Source organism: Castanea sativa, chromosome 8, assembly GCF_040712315.1.
Source record: "Castanea sativa cultivar Marrone di Chiusa Pesio chromosome 8, ASM4071231v1".
In the NCBI taxonomy this organism is placed as follows: domain Eukaryota; kingdom Viridiplantae; phylum Streptophyta; class Magnoliopsida; order Fagales; family Fagaceae; genus Castanea; species Castanea sativa.
In genome coordinates this window covers 25,322,187-25,338,464 of record NC_134020.1, presented here as the reverse complement: position 1 = coordinate 25,338,464, position 16,278 = coordinate 25,322,187, and the positions used below count along the sequence as shown (strand labels likewise).

At 37.4% G+C, this 16,278-nt stretch overlaps 1 long non-coding RNA gene across 1 annotated transcript; it reads left to right on the top strand.

Moving 5' to 3' along the window:
- The first annotated feature begins 1,451 nt into the window (after window positions 1–1,451).
- Window positions 1,452–4,832, top strand: LOC142608232 (uncharacterized). The gene is made up of 4 exons (XR_012839448.1): window positions 1,452–1,740; window positions 2,070–2,119; window positions 2,869–2,963; window positions 4,495–4,832. It is a non-coding gene; the product is annotated as an uncharacterized LOC142608232 (long non-coding RNA).
- The last annotated feature ends 11,446 nt before the right edge of the window (window positions 4,833–16,278 follow it).

Below are 16,278 nucleotides of genomic sequence, written 5' to 3'. Positions count from 1 at the left end.
TCTTAATTATAAAATTGGATATTGCTTGTGATTTGTCTGTCAATGGATACAATTTATGATTTGATTTTTAGAATATGATATATCTTGTGGTTTGTTTGGCTACGGATACAATTGATGATTTGATTTTATATTTAAGAAGTAAAGAAGAACATGCTTTTGATTTTTAAAATAAGGATTTTAATGAGAATATTTTCCATGATAGCAACATTAATTTCTAGATTATCATTTAGTGGTTGGGAAAAATCAATGATCATAAATATATGCTGATATGAATTAATAAGGTGGATTCCAAAACCTTAATTTCTTTCCCTTGATTGTTTACATCTTTTTATTACTTTATATCTTTTGCTTAGTTTAACTATTTGCTTAATTTTATCATTTGATTCGTTTATTTAATTTCAAGACAACCAATTTTTATTAAACTCGATTAGGATTAATTTGGTTAAGATTTGATTAATTTTCCTACATTCATACAAGTCCCTGTGGGTTCAACCTCGTTCTTGTCAAACTATACTTCGGTACGGTTTGTACACTTGCTAGTATTTTAAAATTTCACAACAGCACGCTTAAAATTCTGATACGTGTACATATTAAAAGAGAAAACTTAGAAAAATCAGTTTTTTGCACATCTAAAAACTCAATCCCAAAGACTACACCAGTTTGGTACTAACCATTTACTTAACACAGTTTCACAGTTATAAGAGATTAAAAAATTTTAAAAAAAAAGACAAAAAAATTGAAAACCCAAACTAAGACAGTCCGTTAAAGAGAAAGGCATGGAGGGCGAAATATTTTTGATAAATCTGTCATCCAACTATGTCAATCCAGCCTCTGCGTCAACATGTATATTCTCTATTTTTTTGTTGATTTATATTTGGCATCAAATATAATTTAGGTTTGGAGAGGGCAAAGACAGAGAAATGAGAGAGATTGTGAGTAGGCGTGCGAAAAGAGTTGGAATTTGTCAATTTGTCATGTAATTAGTGCTATAATTATTGTTTCTTCGTGTATTATTGTTATTTCCTATTATGCATGTTTTGATCTCATGTTGGATCGATAAAGAGTTGTGATTGTTAATAAGCCATCTTCTATTGCATTTATTTTTAAATGAATTTCCTTTTCATTTGTTACTTCTTGATTAGTGATTACTAAAAAAAAATCAGAGAACAGAGTTAGTATTAGGTAGACTTCCCACTAATGACAATCCTCCGACCATCATCATGTCAGAACTGCTATCTGTAAGTTTCTCTCTTCATCTATATATCTATAAATTTAATAATAGGTGAAGCTGAGAGAAACTCAAATTAAAATTTCAAATCAGAGTTCTAATTTTGTGCCATCTATCTTTGCCACCTGTCTTCAATTATTCCTTAATTTGGGTGCTATGTGGGGACAGCATAATAATATTAATTTAGGTGTCATTAATTAACTCATAAATTTCATATGGATTTACTTTGACAGATTCCGTAATGTTTACTCTTTAAAGTTTAAAGACTCTCTCTCTCTCTCTCTCTCTTCTTTTCTCGGCTTTCCCCTTCTCAATTGCACGACTCTTCCTTTCTTCAATTCTTCATGTCCCGGTTCAGTTGCCTCTATCCCTAAAAAACCAAAGAGCCACAACTATTAAATGAAACAAAGAGGTCTTTTTCTTTGGAACAAGACCCACACTCCCATTGGAGTCGTTCTCTTCCTCTGCAACAGTATTAGCCCAAACCCAGAGCGACGAGTCCGTCCAAAAAGGTTGCTCTTTCTTTAACTCTTCGACTGTATCCATTTTAGTACGAAGAAATGGAGTATTATGGTTTCTTAAACCTTCAATGCATCAGACATTTGTGAATCATTTTAACTTTATTTAGTTTTACTGACCCGTTAATGTTGATAATTGCTTTAGTTTTAGTGTTGTTGGTTTTGAAATTCAATTTGGATTACTCGAGTCTAAAACTGCTCCTAATTAAGAATTTATAAATTTGATTGGGTTTGTTTCCACCTCATTATTTCTTTATGTAATTTCTTAGCCCACCAAGGAGCTTAAATATAATTGCAATCTCATGATTTTTTTTCCCCTAAAGGTAGTACAGTGAAGATTGAGGAAGCAGGGAGCACATACTTCTAAGGAAATGTAAGTAAATTCTTTTTCCATTATTTTTGTGAAATTTTTGTTCTTGAATAATTTTAATATTATTTTTCTATGATTATTTTTGCATGTTTGTTTTCTGTTTGATAACAAGATAGCATCTTTTTTTCTCCATTTTTTGAGGTTTGCATGTGAAACGGTTTTTGGGTTTGTGAAATTGAAGGGTTTTTATTTTATTTTTTCCCGCAACAAAAGATATATAGTGGTACTTCATGTTGGTGATTTTGCTCTTAAGATTGGGCTTTTGATTAATTGAAAGGCACTCTTTAGGAACTTTGCTCTTCTCCTAATAATTTTTCTGTTGTGTGACATTCTTGCTAAGAAAATGGTCCTATTATATTCCTTTCATAGATGTTTGCTGTGTTACCAATATGTTAATTTTCCTGTTAAGAAGTTGGCTCAGTTTGCAATTCATCTGAGTTAAACTTCTCCTAAAGGAAAGTAAGTGTTGTTGTCTCCGAGTTTCCAATTGCAAGTCACAACAAAGTCCTTTTTTTATTTTATTTTTTGGGTTTTTTTGCAAATGGGAATTGGAGGTTTCTTGTGGTGTTGGGATAATTTTAGAATTTAGAGATTTTAAAGATAGGTTCATTTAGGAAATTTTAGGGACTTCCTTTTTTTTTTTTTGTTCATTCAGGATAATTTTCACAATTTAGGTCCAGCACAGGGAACTTTGACTGTCTTAATTAAATTCAAGATTATGTTAAGCTTTTCTTTTTCAAAAATATTTCTAGATATCAATTGGAGTTGGGTGGAGAAGACAGTCCCATGGCGGAGGGTTCTTAGAGCAAAAAGGACGATCCCTAGAGAGTCCTCAAATTCTACAGTGGTAATACTCTGTATACTTCCATAATCATTATTTTCGCTTCCCTCTCATTTGTCTCTTTATTTGTGTGTGTAATTTTCTTTGTTTTGTTGTTTTTTTCGCTTGATGTAAAATTTAGAGGTACTCAGTAATGAAGGCAAGTGTAAATGTGAAAGAATTGGAAGCATTGATATAAATGACAAAGTAAATAATGTTTACCAGCATAATTTTGATCAAAATCCCTAATAGGCTTGCCTTTTCTGTTTTTCTATAGAAAATACTGGTTTTGCCTTTTATTTTGTTTTCAGAAGTACAACTTATCAACAAAATAGGCACTATAAAATATTGTACTTGCACTTTTACTATTTTTGTATCGTTTTTGAAGTAAAATCATCTTCCTAATTGGATTTAGTTTTTTCTCTTTGAATTCTTTTGTTGTCTAGCTTCAATATGCATTTGGATTTGTGTATTATATTTGGTGAGGTAAGAAAATTTATGTTTTTGGTGATGAAAAAGTGGTGGTGTTGGTTTTTGCAGATACAAGAACCAGTCCAAGTTGCCAAAAATTATGTCATTGGTATAAGAACATAAATGAAGAAAAAAACATGATTAAGAACATAACAGTAACTTCTGAAATAGCTTTATGTTGGTGTTGTGCTAGAATGCCTTTCCAGTTTTAAATTTGTCCAGTAGAGTCTTACGTTATCTCAATTTGTTATATAAACATATTAAGAAGAAAACAAACCAGCTAATTCAATTCCAATTAGACATCTAGAGATGACTACAAAATCTTTCTGGACTCTATATTCCCAGTCAACTCTATTTTAGTAAGAATGATTAGTAGCAATCTAAGGTGGCTCTGCTTATATTTTTCTCTTCAGATACAAAGAAGTGTGGAATATCAATTTTTTTTTTTTTGGTTGCAAACTATGTAGGTGAGCACAATTTATGTAGTAGTAATCTAAGGGGCTTATCTGATTGAGGGTTTTTAAAAAAAAAAAAAGAAAAAGAAAAAGATAAATGGATTAAAAGTTATAGGTTTGGGGTTTTATTTAATTAATCTCTAAAGCACCATAAGGCTGAGTTGAAAGTCGTACAAGGCATACTCCAGAACGATTAATTGACTATAGAAGAATCCCAACATCATGTGGGTTCCTTTTCTTAATTATTTATTATCTTAATGTTTTAAATTACCACTTTTATTGTAATGTTTAGAGCTATGGTAATGGACCTTATATATTTGACTTGGGTTTATGACTTTATGGTTTTGAAGTAAAAAGTTGGATTTTAGAGAATTTGAGATTTAGTTTAGATGTGCGTAGTTCATTCCTTTTGTGAAAATAGATTAATTTTTGTAAGACATATTACTTTTAATGTTGTCTACATTTCTTTTTCTTTTCTACTTTACAACTCCAAGTTTTTAGCTTGCAGTTATGGTTTATGATCATTAAGTACTCCAATGATTAATGCACTGAATTCTATGATAAGCGAATAATTTGGATTTATCTTTTTTAATCCCATGTATTGATAAGATACGTTTATTGTATTGCTACAGCCTCTTTCAAGCAGTTTCCATTCTTATTAAGGAGTTGTAATGTGGGAGATTTCAAGAAATGTGGTGAAGCATTTAACTCAATACATCTATGATCAACTACTCAACTAATCAAGACATTTTTATTGCTATTGGACGCAATTTGCATGATCACGTCTATGATTCTTATTGGGTGGTATTTCTCATCTATTAGATCTAAATAAATGTAACTTTAAAGTTTAGTTTTTGCTTTTGTTTGTAATTGGTTCTTTTTGTTTATAAATTTTGTATCATCCATTGTAGAAAAGATATTTGTGATCTATAGCTATATCAAGGGTTCAACCCAATGCTATTTTGACTAATTGATGGCCCTTGGCAATCGGGAGATGGTACTTCACGTCATAGGCTAAGGTGCATACTGCATAAGCATGTGCGCAAAAATGAGTTTTTATTTTTATTTTTAATGTATGTATGGACATAATATTGGGACAAATTGTGGTTTCAATTGCAATCTTAAATAAATATTTTCTATTTTTATTGCACCCATTAAGGGATTCCTCCTATAAAGTAGTTGTTTTTTAATGGTTGTTAGTGTTTTTTCCCTTGATTGGTATGAAAGAAATAACATATTGTCAAAATATGTGTTATCAAAAAAACAAAGGCACATAATATGGCTTTTTTCCCATGATGATTAGAGTATATTCTCTAATAAAAACTTGAAACTAATGTGTATATTTGACCAAAATTTTTATATATCTAATTGTGATTATTCATAAATGTAATTGTGAGAAACTTGATGTAACCAATATCGTGAAAATTGCAAGGAAAAAAATATTTTAGTACCTTCAAATGTCTTGGTCGAACTAATGTCCTAGACGTTTAATGACTCAAGCTAACTTCAATAACACCACTACAATTGACTATTTACGATTTGAACTGTATAATTATAATTATTTTTAATTGTACTTGTGCATATACACGGGGTTACACACTACTATATATAAAAGCAGATGTCTCATGTTAGAGAGTACGAGGTTGTAACATGTGGCGCATTTCTTAAAGTTCTCTTTATTTAGGGTTCTAAATAAAGTTTTGATTTATATCAAAGTATTAGTTCATTAAATTAGCCAATAGAGTAAATGCATATATTAATTATTTATAGTTGTGCATTAATTATTTATATCAAATGAATTTATATGATTATTTTAATAAACTCTGTATAAGATAATTTTTAGTTGAAATAATAATAATAAATTTAGAATATTATATTCTTATTCATGTTTAGGTTCTTTGGCAACAATTGACACAAAAGCCATAAAAAATTAAATATTTGTCAATTTACTAAAATAAATCTTAGTTTTTTAAATTTCCTAACTCCTTTCAATCACACTTAATATATGTGTGTGTGTGCGCGCGATATATATATATATATATATATATATATATATATATATATACGCGCGCGTGTGTGAGTGTGTGTGTGTGCGAGGCGCACACGCGCGCGTGCACGCGAGCGTGTATGTGTAATAGAATAAATATATTTATTTTGTTATAGGATAATGGGATTTTAATATAATTTTTCTAAGATTTATATGAGAAACAATTTATTATATGTGAGAAACAATTGAAACACTATATCATGCAACAATTGAAGCAATGTCCAACAGAAAGGAGAAAAATTAGTAACACATAATCAAGAATGTAAAAAAAAAAGAAAAAAGAAGAAAAACAACTGAAGGATATATGCATTTTTTTAGTAAGCATGAAACATGCTTATCTATTAACCATTATATCATGCAATTTTCAATTTGTGAACACATATGTTAGTGTGATTTTTATTTTGTCTATAAAATAACTAAATATTACAATTTTTTACAAGGAAATTTATTCAAAATTTTTTTATACATCGATAGTTGGGGGTCTAAATCATGAATATCTTTATTGGAAATTGAGGTGCCAACCAATTAATATACAAGATTCTTGATAAAATTATTGAAATATTGGGGAAAACTAATAATAAGTTGCAGCGCACATCATGCGGAAAATTTAGCTAGTTATTACAAAAGTGCATTACATGCATCTTCAATGAGGCATTACATTTATTTTATTTTTTTAGAAACAAAACCCACTCTTTTAGGGGAGAGGACATGGGCTCTAACTTCTAATACAAAAAACACACTACAAATTCCAATCAGTCTAACATACCAATTTAAAAAATTATTTCTAATTTCAATAATTCAAGGACCCGTGGTGTTTCAAGATATTCAATCATTCAAGAACTGCATATAAAACAAGAAATAAAAAGTTCCAAGATATATTAAAGAAGTGATGAACTTTTTTTACCTTTGCAATATAATCTTGCCACAATGCGATAGGTGTGTGGCAAGTGGAACACATGAAAAACTTTCTTTCCGTTTGATACAAGGAAAGTTCTCCCAATTGTTACCTGTGTTACCAAAATATCAGTAATCATGCATGGAAGAAAAGAAAAGAAAAGAAACTTGGCCCTTTTGGGAGTGAGTGAGAGAGAACCTGTGAGTGACAGAGTGAGTGAGAGAGATTCTGATCAGAAGGTGTGAGAGAGAGATTTGGGCTGTCAAACCTCTATGTGAAAGAGTTTTTTTTCTTTTTTTTTTCGCTGAATTTTTGTGATGTTTCACTGGGTACGTACTTTATTTTATAGGCATAACAAGGTGTTAGGAGGTAATGAAAATTCAATCTAAAAATTATTACCTCAGGTTAAAAATTTATGGAACAATTAATCTATTTCTAAGGGGAATCTGATGCTACCAAAATTTTGTTTGTTTGTTTTTTTTTTTGAGTAATTCTTTAGTGAGAGTTCATACTGTCATTGACGTTTTTTTTTTTTTTTTATATTCTTATTTTTTATTTTTAAAATATAATATTATTTCATTAAAAATTGTGTTATGAGAAAAATATTTTGGACAATTCAATTGCCTCTCCATAAAATTTTGTTTTAAAAACACAATTCTAAGAATTGGAATCTTGCTTTGTAAACATAATTTCTTTCTTTTGGGATTTAGGTTTTTGTGAGAGTGTTTTGATTCCACCTTTGTATATCTTATTCTTTTGTTAGTAAAATTTTCTCCTCTACTACTTAAAAAATTGATTTTTAAATTAATATGGGTTAATGAACACCCTAGAAAACAAACTGGACCACCTTAAAAAAAAAAACTTGAACACCTTAAATAAAAATTTGACCTCTCTAAAATTTTGGACCATTGAAGGTTGAACCAAAAAATTGCAAAAAATGCTATATTCACAACATTTTCATAATACTTTTACAACTTTATCCTACTAATTTCACAACAAATCCTAAGTGACATGTTATTACATGTGGACAAAAAAGTAATTTCAATAGTAGGATTAAATTAGAACTAGTAACAACTTATCATTTAGACTTCATTGTGAATGTAGCATTTGTCAAAAATTGCCCAAACAAAAAAATTAGCCTAAAAGCCCAAATTAAATGTTTTATTTTTATTTTTTTAAATGCACATTTTCAAACAGCTAGTCTGTTAGTGCTTACTTTAGTCTTTAACTAAATTTGTTGGATTTATGTGATACAATTTGTACATACGCATATGGACTTAAATAATGCTTGAATACGTTATTGAACAAGAATGATATAATGGTTGTTGAGGCTCAAAATGTTATAAGTATTAAGATCCAAAGCAAATGAGCCCTCATAACCAAGGAAAGCCCAATCCATGAGCCAAGGTTTGGCCCATTAAGAATGGGCAAGAGGGAGCCCAAGCCCATGATAGGGTAAGCCTTGGGCCTTAGAGAGGAAAAAAGAAAGCAAACAAAGTTTGGCCTAACCCTATGTAAAAGGGGATCCCTGGGGGAGCTCAGGGAGAAGAAAGAGACTGGACCAGGATACCTTGGAACTACCAGAGCTAATGGGGATCCTTGGGAAGAGCTAAAGGAGGCCAATTAGGATGTGGACAGCACAAGGAGGCGTGCCATTGGGCACAGAGGACAAAGGGGTCATGTCCCATCAGCCACCCATAGCCCAGAAGAAGGCTATGTAGCAAATGGTGGCTTGGGGCTAATACCTGATAGGAAGAGCCAGGACCTCAGGCAGAGCAAGAAAGGGTGAACCATGAAGGAAAGTGGCTGGGAACCTTTCAACATGTTAAGAAGGAATCTACCTATTTGAAGGAAAGGGACAAAGGGTGAGGCAGCCAAAAAAGCTCTGAAAAGTATTTTTAGAAGTTTTGGGAAAAGGATTAGAAGCCTTGATTTAGGAAAGACATTTGAACTTGCCCTATCAGGATCTCCCAAAAGAGGAAGGTCAGCTGAGAACTTTTGAGAGATACACCTCAAAAAAAGAATACAATGAAGAAATAAGGAAAGGACCAGCCACCAATATTATTGACACAACATTGGTTTTAGTACCTAGGGCAGCAAAATGAGGGAATCAATGACATGCCAAAAACCCTAGAATGGTACTATAAAAGGAAGATTAAGGCATTAACAAAAGGCATTCAACAACTATTAATAGAGCATAAAAAGAGCATCAGAGAGATTCACTAAGCTTCAAAAAATAGAGAGAAAAGAAAGGCATTGTGAAGGATCCTACAACAAGTGCTTGAGGATACACTTGGATTCAAGGGGATTCAAAACTCACAAGTCTTGGAAGCCTAGAAAGAGCTATCCAAGTCTGTGACTTTTGAACTTATTTGAACCTTGTGGCATATCCCAGTTAGAAATAGGGTTCAATGTACTTAAAAACTTAATATAATAAGCTATCGCTCTGTTTTCTGAGGATTCCTGACGTCCTTACTCGCATTTTTCTTGATAATTCATTTATTGTTCTTCAGCCATTTAGTTTACAATATATATGTGTGCATGTATGAATGTATATGTGCTATTGGGCCCATGTTTTGTGCACAAATTGATTCGTAATCAGCCTAACACAGCTGCAGTGAACCAAGCCTAGTCCACCAACCATCAAACATAATTTCTTTGGAGGCCAAGAATCCTTATCATCATTTGGGCCTGGGTACTATCCAAAATAGGAACCCACAACGGTTGAATGCCTAAATTGAATATGTTGACTACATATGTAGTTTATCCTTTATTCTTTTGCTAGCACTATGGACAAATTTGTTATAAGGAAATCACTTATATTGCAAGATTCATCTTCTAATCAAATTCTTATTGACTTGAATAATCTTCTTTTAGATCCTAATTAAGCTATGAGAAAATGTCTTATCTTTTCATATCAATGATCAGGAAAAATAAAAATTGTATATTTACAAAGAGGTTTTTTCAACCTCTTGGCCATAATTTTCCTAAAAAAGAAATTAGCGGAGTATTGCATCAATTTAATCCTGAACTTTATGTATTTGTGTTTGCTTTTTTTTTGTGAAGTCAAAATATTCAAATTTTATTTAATTTAAGTCTTTTAATACCACCGCACACTCTTGGTGCGTTGGTCACTCCATAAGTATAAGTGCTTGTGGGGTGTGGGGGGGGGCAAGGGCCGGGGTTCAAGTTTCTAGGAGGGCATGGTTGTCAAAATCTCGATCTGGATCCTATAATTTTACGATTCCACCTGCCCAAAATGATTCAGATCTTTCAAGGATCTTTGTGATCGTTTAGGATTTGTAGGATCGTATGATTCTAACGATCCCAAATAACCTTGATTTCTTGTAATCTTCTTAAACTTGACAGAAGACTTAATTAGACTTAAGTGAAAAATAAAATCCTAATAGACCAAGTTTTTCTACTCTAATATAGAGAAAGTGTTAGTTGGACCCAAATAAAAAATATTCCAATAGAGTGTCACATTTTAAGGTTTTTGTCTCTTTAAATGATGCTTACAAATGGATGTAGTGATGTATGGTAATTATATTAATGAATATATAATTTATGAGATTATTTAACATACCAATGTGTATTTTTTGTTTTTTTCTTCAAATAATGTAAGATCTTACAATTTATGATTCGATCTTGCGATCTAAGATCCTATCTGTGAGGAGTAAACTGGCCCAAGTGGGCATATGGGCCTTTGGACTGTAGCATGGAGGGCCGACCTGCTCCAGAATTGAACTTTACGAATTGGCCCATACGCCGAGGGTCCGAGGGTGCAGCCGAGGACGAGCTTCTCCTCGGACAATCCCAAGAGAATTCAAAGCTTCATTATGAGGGTCAAAGCACAACTCTAGAAAGACTAATGGTTAAAGGGGGAAACCCTGAACCTTCTCGATGCACCAGTGTTAAAGAAAATATCAAGAGCAAAGGCTGCCACCTCCGGATTAAAGACTCTGTATCTACCTTCCTGGCCGCATTAATGGGGAAGTGACCCCTGAACAGTAGGGCTGAAACTTCTAGTCACTAGCCAAAAGGCAGCAACGAAGGAAGTATTTAAAGAGGGTGAAGGCCAAAGGGAAGGGGGATCGAAAAACAAAAGAAAAAGAAAGAAGAATTGTAACCCTTAAGAAAGAAAGAGAAATAATACAGAAGTGGTCCTCGGCTCACGTCCGAGGAGGTCTATTTGCCATTATTGTTTATTATTTACAAGTGCTTGTAACCTTCTAGTCTGTTATCAAGTTCCCAGTACTTCTAATCTAGATTTCAAGCCCACACTCTACAAATTTCATTGTTTAAGGCTCATTGGGCTTGAGCCCGTGATTGTCTTTGGGTCCAGGTGCAATTGTGCACCTACAATTGGCGCCGTTTGTGGGGAATCTAGTCTAGAAAAGGTTGGGATACCATGGCAGGCCTAGGTTCTCACCATGCAGAATCATAGGGATCACAACCGGAGGATCATTTCGAGCGCCTTGAGCATCAAAGGGATCGTGAGGGAAGTGTCCATACAGAATACCCCAGGATTAGCCATACTCAGGGCGGGGGTAGCACCACCCACGAGGATGGTGCCAGGGCCATGCAGAGGGAGATTGGTCGTCTGAAAAGAAAGCTACGCCGCGCTAGACGTAAGCCTTCGCCATCCTCATCTGATCATTCTTCAGAGGAAGCCCGGGGAGGTAGTTATAACTCAAGGTCATGCTCACCCCCCAGTGCAATGTCCTCCCGTGAAGAGGACGACCAGCCAGTTCGCAGACGTAAGAAGCTTCCTTCTAGGGGCTTAGGGAACGATGCTATGAGTCAGGCGTTGTACCAACTCTCCAAATCTCCATTTTCGCGGAGGATTGAGAAAGGGAAGCTTCCCAGGAGATTCACCTAGCCTACCTTCACCATCTACAATGGCCGGACTGATCCGGTGGAGCACGTGAGTCACTTTAACCAGAGGATGGCGGTGCACTCTCATAACGAGGCTCTAATGTGTAAAGTTTTCCCCTCTAGCTTGGGACCTGTTGCTATGAGGTGGTTCAACGGCCTTAAATCGGGGTCTATAGGTTCGTTTGGGGAGCTCACTAGAGCATTCGCTTCGCAGCTCATCACGTGTAGTAGGGTACCTCGGCCATTGGACTCGCTGTTATCCATGACTATGAGGGATGGAGAGACGTTAAAAGCATACTCCGACCGTTACTGGGAGATGTTTAATGAAATAGATGGTGATTTTGATGAGGTGGCGTTCAATACCTTTAAATTAGGTCTTCCTATTGATCATGACTTGAGAAAGTCTTTGACCAAAAAACTCGTCCGCAATGTACGTTGCCTTATGGACCGTATTGACGAGTACAAGAGAGTGGAGGAAGACCAACAACAAGGAAAGGGTAAGGAGAAGGTTATCCCGCAGGAGAGACGGGATTTCAGGTCGGACAGATACCACAACAACAGGCCGAGGCGAGATTACGTTGGGCAGTCCGGCTCGGCAGTGCCTCAGGTCGTGAACACTGTGTTCCGAGAACTAGTACATCAGCTGCTGGAGAAAGTCCGTAAGGAGCCCTTCTTCAGATGGCCTGGTAAGATGGCAGGAGACCCCGCAAAGAGGAATCAAACCCTTTTTTGTCAGTACCACTAGGATGTGGGCCACACTACCGAGAACTGTCGTACCCTTTGGAACCATTTGGAGCAGCTGGTCAGTGAAGGGAAACTAAAGCAGCACTTGTGTCAACCTGGTGGACAGGGCGGCCAATCTGGATCGAACAATCAAAGGAATAGCTCATCTCGGCCGGCGTTAGGAACAATTAATGTTATTTTTGCTGCACCTGGCAGGACAGGCTCGGGTCCCATCAGCGTGATGGCAGTTTCACATCCTCAGGCTGAGGAGTCAGGTTGCAGGCCGAAGAGGGTGAGGTTGAATCTTCCCATCTTGGGATTTTCTGAGCAGGATAAGATAGGGACTATCCAACCCCATGACGATGCTCTTGTAGTTACGCTTAGGATAGGGAACTATGATGTGAAGAAGGTGATGATAGATCAGGGCAGTGGTGCAGATATCATGTACCCTGATCTATTTAAGGGGTTGAGATTGTAGCTGGAAGATCTTACTCCTTATGACTCGCCGCTTATAAGCTTCGAAGGGAAAGCCGTTGTGCCGAAAGGACAGATCCGTTTGCCCGTTCAATCCGGCTCAGAAACGGTTGAGGTGGATTTCATTGTGGTTGATGCGTACTCTCCATATACATCCATCCTCGTCCAGCCATGGCTGCACGCTCTTGGAGTTGTCTCCTCTACCTTGCATGTTAAGGTTAAGTTCCCCTCGGGTGAATGTGTTGAAGAGGTCCTCGGCAGCCAATCGGTGGCCAAGCAATGCATATCGGCTGCAATGCTACACCAGACAGAAGCCGAATCTTTGGCTCTGGTCACCAAAGACTTATAGCAGTTAACAGCTCCTGATGCATCTGGTTTGATGATAGGAGAAGAGGCTCATTGTGAGGAGTTGGAAAAGTTTTTGATAGCAGGTGACCCAAAGAGGTTCTTCCAAGTTAGCATATGTTTGCCACACCCGGAGAAGATGGAGTTGTTGGAATTTCTAAAGGGCAATATTGATGTTTTTGCGTGAAACCCCTATGAGACTCCAGGCGTGGATCCGAACTTCATCTTTCATCATTTAAACGTCAACCCTGCTATTGTTCCGAGAAGACAGCCACCTCGGCGTTCATCTAAAGAACACTCCGAGGCTGTGAAGGAAGAGGTGCTCAAACTCAAGAGGGTTGGGGCTATTAAAGAAATTTTCTACCCCGAATGGTTGGCACATACGGTTGTGGTAAAAAAGAAGAATGGAACGTGGAGAGTATGTGTGGATTTCATAGATTTGAACAAGGCCTGTCCCAAGGACTCTTTCCCAATGCCGCATATTGATCAGCTAGTGGATACCACTATCGGACATCCTCGGATGAGTTTTTTGGATGCCTTTCAGGGTTACTATCAGATTCCCCTGGCATTGGAGGATCAGGGGAAGACTGCTTTCATTACTCCAACGGGGAACTACCACTATAAGGTCATGCCATTTGGGTTGAAAAATGCTGGGGCTACTTACCAAAGAATGATGACCAGGATGTTCGAACAGCAACTGGGGAAGAATATTGAAATATATGTGGATAATATGGTGGTAAAGAGTAAAACAATACATTCTCACGTCAAAGATCTAGCTGACACCTTCCAAGTGCTAAGAAAGTACAAGCTGCGCCTTAACGCCTTAAAGTGCTTCTTTGGCGTGGGGTCCGAAAAGTTTTTGGGATACATGATTACTCACAAAGGCATAGAGGTGAACCCAGAACAAGTTAAGGCTATTCAGAATTTGCAGCCTCCTCGGAACCCAAAAGAGATCCAGAAATTGACCGGAATGATTGCTGCATTGAATAGGTTTATCTCTCGGTTAGCTGATCAATGCCGTCCATTCTTCCAATTGTTGAATAAGTGAAAAGGGTTTCAATGGACCGAGGACTGCGTGTTAGCTTTCCAGCAGCTTAAGCAATATCTTTCTCGGCCACCCATCTTGTCTCGCCCCGAGACGGACGAGGTCTTGTTTGCTTATCTGGCAGTGGCCGTCCATGCGGTCAACCTGGTCCTTATAAGGAATGACAGCGGAGTGCAAAGACCGGTCTACTATGTTAGTAAGTCTTTGAATGAGGCCGAGGTGCGCTATCTGCTCTTGGAGAAAGCGCTTCTGGCCATAGTTCACGCCACGCGCAAGCTTCCTCATTATTTCCAGTCTCACACTGTAGTGGTTCTGATCCAATTGCCTCTCAAGGCGGTGTTACGCAGCGCGGACTACTTTGGTAGGGTGGCAAAGTGGGGAACCGTTTTAGGAGCTTTTGACGTTAAATACAGGCCTCGCACCTCAGTGAAGGGCCAGGTCCTCGCTGACTTGGTGGCAGAGTTTACTGAACCATTGCTAGAAGAAACTTTAAAAGAAGCACACATGGATGAAAAATCAGTTGGTGTGATCACAGCCACAGTGCCTTCGACTTGGAAAATGTATGTGGATGGGGCAGCTAATCAGAGAGGGTCTGGTGTCGGACTTGTCCTGATATCCCCTTAGGGAATTGTCTTCGAAAAATCTCTAAGGCTGTCATTCTCGGCTACTAATAATGAAGCCGAGTACGAAGCAGTTCTGGTAGGCATGAACATGTTACATAAGATGGGTGGAAAGGAAGTCCATGCGTTCTCGGACTCTCAGTTAGTGGTCGGCCAGGTCATGGGGACCATGGAGGCTAGGGACCCAAGAATGCAGGAATATTTGGCCCAGGTCAATCGTCAGCAAGCAGAATTTGACTCCTTTGTCTTAGCTCACATCTCTAGAAGTGGAAACACCCATGCCGATTCTTTGGCTACGTTAGCAACGTCCTCGACTCAGGGTTTGCCCAGGATTATCCTTGTAGAGGACTTGCTAGAGCCAACTCTTACCCCCGCCAAGGCGGCCCGCATCCATCTAATAAGGCCTGGACCTAGTTGGATTGACCCGGTCATATCTTTTCTTAAGAATGATATTCTTCCTGAAGACAAGTCTGAAGCCGATAAGATACGTCGAAAGGCGCCACGTTTTTGGTTATCCGAGGACCAGAAACTGTACAAACGATCCTTCTCAGGACCGTACTTGTTGTGTGTGCACCCTGAATCAACGGAAGCACTTCTCGAGGAACTGCATGAAGGGATTTGTGGAAGCCACACTAGGGGAAGGTCCTTAGCCCATAGGGCTCTGACTCAGGGTTATTGGTGGCCCAATATGCAGAGGGAGTCTCAGGACTATGCCAGAAAATGTGATCAATGCCAGAAGTTCGCCCCTAATATTCATCAACCTGGAGGGGTTCTCAACCCTCTCTCCAGTCCTTGGCCTTTTGCGTGGTGGGGCTTGGACATAGTGGGCCATTTTCGAGAGCTGCAAGAAACAAAAGGTGGCTTCTTGTGGGAACAGACTATTTCACTAAATGGGTTGAAGCTGAGCCCTTAGCAAATATCAGAGATGTTGATTCCAAGAAATTTGTCTGGAAAATATTGTCAATAGATTCGGTATACCACACACACTTATCTCAGACAATGGCGTTCAATTTGACAGCAAGGCCTTTAGGCAATATTGTGGTGACATGGGTATCATAAATAGATACTCTACCCCAGCTTATCCTCAGGGAAATGGGCAAGCCGAGGCCGTTAACAAGGTCATAGTCAGTGGGCTTAAGAAAAGGCTGGGACGATGCGAAAGGCAGATGGGTGGAAGAGCTCCCTCATGTTCTGTGGACATATCGGACCACACCGCGCAGGTCCATGGGAGAAACGCCATTCTCTATGACTTATGGAGCCGAGGCGGTGATACCTCTGGAATCTGGTTTTCCCATCCTAAAGACGAGCTCTTTTAGCCTTGAGAATAACAATGGACTCCTAGAGAAAGGTCTTGATTTACTTGAGGAACGACGCGAGGCAGCGATGGTC